General features: G+C 36.2%; 1 non-coding gene across 1 annotated transcript; it reads left to right on the forward strand.

Annotated features, from left to right (window-relative positions):
• Positions 1-2,866: 2,866 nt before the first annotated feature.
• Positions 2,867-2,972, forward strand: LOC125924129 (U6 spliceosomal RNA). Its single transcript, XR_007458302.1, has one exon. It is a non-coding gene; the product is annotated as a U6 spliceosomal RNA (small nuclear RNA).
• Positions 2,973-3,910: the final 938 nt, after the last annotated feature.

Raw genomic sequence — 3,910 nt, forward strand, 5'->3', positions numbered from 1 at the left:
CAGCACAGAGCCCGATGCGGGGCTTGAACTCACGGGTGGCGAGATCATGACCTGAGCTGGAGTCGGAGGCCCAACCGACTGAGCCACCCAGGCGCCCCATCTGCACAAAAATTTTGAAGTCTTTATAAGGACAAAATAGACTAGGCGATATTAAATATGTATTGAGCAGAAAATATGTTCATATCTCTCTTGAACATGATTCTAAAATGTCTAAAAATATAAATAAACAAACATAGTGGGCAAAGGCTATGCTCAAGAAATTTGGAGAAAAGACATATACAAACCCAAAAAACTTGTGAATAAATATTCACTCTCACTAGCAAGTTCTGTTTCATGGGCAGATAATACAGGTTGCTGCACTGAAAAGGCCCCCATGTTTGGGGTCTAACTCTCTCTTGTCATCATCTTAAAATTCTTAAAAACTTTATTTTTGAATTTGGGTTTTGTAAGTGAACTCTGAGTGGAATTTGGAGCATGTGCTCTGGCTCATGTGAGGTCTAGCCTCTTCCCACCTTCCTGTGTCCTTCCTTCCTGGGATGGCTTGTTCCCCTCCCTGCAGGGAATGGAAAACAGCTTGGATGGCTGGAGAAGGCCTCCATTTTGCTGTTGGCCTATTAAAGCAGTGGGTCTAGGCAGGGTGCTGAAAGAGGCGGTCAGGCACATGCCCCAGGTGATCCTGGATTGTTTCACTGCTTGCTCAATGAGTTACCCAGCAGGCTTCTTTTGCCTACCTGTAGCCAGGTATCAAGTGTGTCCAGGTACAAAGGCTTTAATCCCTTGGAAGACCTCTATCCATCATGAGTTGCAGGGCTGGGCTATGAGAAAGGGAGACTGCTTTCTGAATCTGGGCCAGGGCTCTGCATTTTCATTTTGTACTGCGCCCCCAAGTTATGCAGTTGGTTGTGTTCACTAGTAGTCAGGGTAAGGGATTTAAAACAATGACATACCATGCTACTCTTATGAGATTGACAGAAAAATGAAATGGAAACCTTCAGCGACAGCAAGGAGGTAAGGAAATGGCTCCCCTCAATCCTGCTGGTCATATGGTGGGTCACTAATGGTACTTTTCATTAAAAAATTTTAAATTTGACATTAAAATTCCTATAAATTCACTTCTATGAATTCAAAGGTGTAATGTTTCTTAGATTAATTTAGTTTATCTTTTCTGTGTTGTTTCAGTCTTTTGGTAAAGATAGACAAGTTGGCCAGTTATACACCCATTATCATCAGAGGTACTACAGCTTACATTGCAAAATATTGTCCAAATAACAGTTATTGTTGTTATGATTCTTATCTGGGACATGAAGTCACACAAAATGGAAATACTGGCTCTGTTTCATTCTACCTTGAGCCTAACTAGCATCATGCCTGTCACTTGACAAGGTTTTAAGTTTGAATTACCATGTAAATTTTGAAATCACATCTTTTAAAACCATGCACACACACACACTCACACACACACATACACACACACATGCACACACATACAGATGACACAGCGTTGTTTTATTGCCCACCACCCTTTGCCTTTGTATCAAATCACACACCACACAACGAGCTATGAAATAATACATACTATAAAGTGAGCTATAAAATACATACTATAAAGTGAGCTATAAAATAAAACATACTTATGAAAGTGTTGAAGCAAGGATGTCTTCAGATGCTGATGCAGTGTGCAGAAGAGTTTTCCCAGCATGTTTATAATCATAAGGCTTCTGTGGGGCTTTCTCTCCTCCCTGTCATGACATTCCTGGTAAAAGTTAATATAACTCAAAATTCCTTCTACTTTATTTCAGGTGCAATATGTAGGAATGTTTTCAAAGAAAACTACACTTTCTATATGTTTAGAAATAATATTCGTATGAAGATATTACTTCTTTTTAAATATCTAGGCTTATTTGAGGGGGTTGGGGGCTTATGAACTTCCTCTGTGTGTGTGTGTGTGTGTGTGTGTGTGTGTGTGTTGAGCCAGAGTCTCCTGACATGGCATTTTGTAAAAGAAGTATTTTTTTGATGTTCCTTCTTTCCATTAGATGTGTAAATCACTATCCCAACATTGTGTTCTATTAATCTCAGTGAGTCACCACACTTCTTCACTTGCCCTCAATTCTTGTCCCTCTTTCCTCCATTAGGTATTAACTGGAACCTGCCTTCTAATTCTGAGCAATTAAAGGAGCATAGTTAATCTTCTTAGGAGTTAAATGTAAATGACAAAGAATGTGGTACCATCCTTTTAGCACTCCATTTATTCTATTGTAATTCCTGAAGTAAGAGAAAATCCACAGTTCATTTAATATATAACTACAAGTGACATATTGAGAGCAGAAAAAGCTCTCTCCCCACGCAAAAGAAAAAAAAATCTCAAGTTGTTTATCAAACTATTTTTAAGTGAAAGAAAAGAAGTCTTAGAATATTCAATTGTCCAAAAAAGATCTATAAGGAATGAGAGTTACCTACTCCTCAGCTGTTGCCAATTCTGTACTGGTAAATACCTTTTAAAATTAACAATTAGAAACAATTAATGCAGCATGTGACTTTCTTGCTCCCTTTATACTTCCCCCATTCTTCTTCTTTCCACTGTCCTGTCTCTTGATAATTTTTATTTTATAGTCTCTGAAATAAAATATTTATTGAGTTTATATACATGTAATTATCAAGTGAAGAACTCTTTGGTAAAGTTGCCAGTTAACAGATAGGTAACAGTTTATTGACATACTAAGCCACTGTTTACTGATCTCATATTTAGAACCTAGTTGTTTTCTTAAGCTTCTAGACATTATAATAGTGTTCATTTCATCTACCACAGTTTTAGGTCAAATTATTCTTAACTATAATCATTTGTCCTGTTTAAAAGGATTATTGGGTGCTTGCTTAGGCAGCACATATACTAAAATTGGAACGACGTGGAGAACAGCAGGGCCCCAGCTCAAGGATGACATACACATTCGTAAAAGGATTGTCAGGTATTTGTGAATTTTAATGTGTAAGCTCAGTGGAAATATTAAGGTACTGAAAGAGTTAACATACATGGTAAAGTCTTTACATTTCTTAAAATAATTTCTCCAACATAATTCTGTAAAGACTAATGCTAAGGTTACAGTTTATATTTTCTCACATTATCAGATGCATAAAAAGGTTTATGACATCCAGTCTTTAAACTGTATTTAAGGAACACTCTTGTCTTTTAAAAAATTATAATTATATGAAATCACTATAACCAGACCTTTGCCATTCTATATCTGAGCACGCGCACCCCCCCCCCCCACACACACACAGTAAGGTTAAATTATAATGCTTTCGGCTAGATTTTCTATGAGTTTCAGGGTTTTTATAAAATAATGTCATACTAAAATAGCGTTTATGTTGCTAGCAGAAATAAAATAACACAAAATTTAAAGAGGATGAGCTATAAAGTATCACGCTAGGTGTCATCTAGAACACGTCCTTGCTCTCTGATCTATAGAATGTTATTGCTCCCTTACCCTAAATTTTCTTTTTTAGTTTTAATAGAACAGTTATAAAAGAAAAGTTTACTTATTTTCTTTCTGCACTTAATTGGACCATCTTGTATATTCTCAGTGGAAAAAACTGTTATAGACACTGAATTTAAATTTTAATGAGTTATTCTGTTAACTAAAATAGTTAGAAAATAGTTAGAAAAACAAATTGTCTAATTCTACATCCAAAAATTCCTTGAATGGATAGGACTGCATTTCTAATATTTTAAGTAATTTCATGTGTCTCAGATTATTAACCCCATAAACAGATTATTTTCACTTAGTGAACATCCATTAAGGACCAGAAAAATGTGAGCTAGTCTCTTATTTGTAGAAATCAACTTGAAGGCATAAAGCCTTAAGAGTTTCTGTGTGTCCTTGATAGTTAGCTAGTAAAATCAGATGATTCA

The sequence above is a fragment of the Panthera uncia genome, chromosome B1 (assembly GCF_023721935.1).
Source record: "Panthera uncia isolate 11264 chromosome B1, Puncia_PCG_1.0, whole genome shotgun sequence".
NCBI lineage: Eukaryota > Metazoa > Chordata > Mammalia > Carnivora > Felidae > Panthera > Panthera uncia.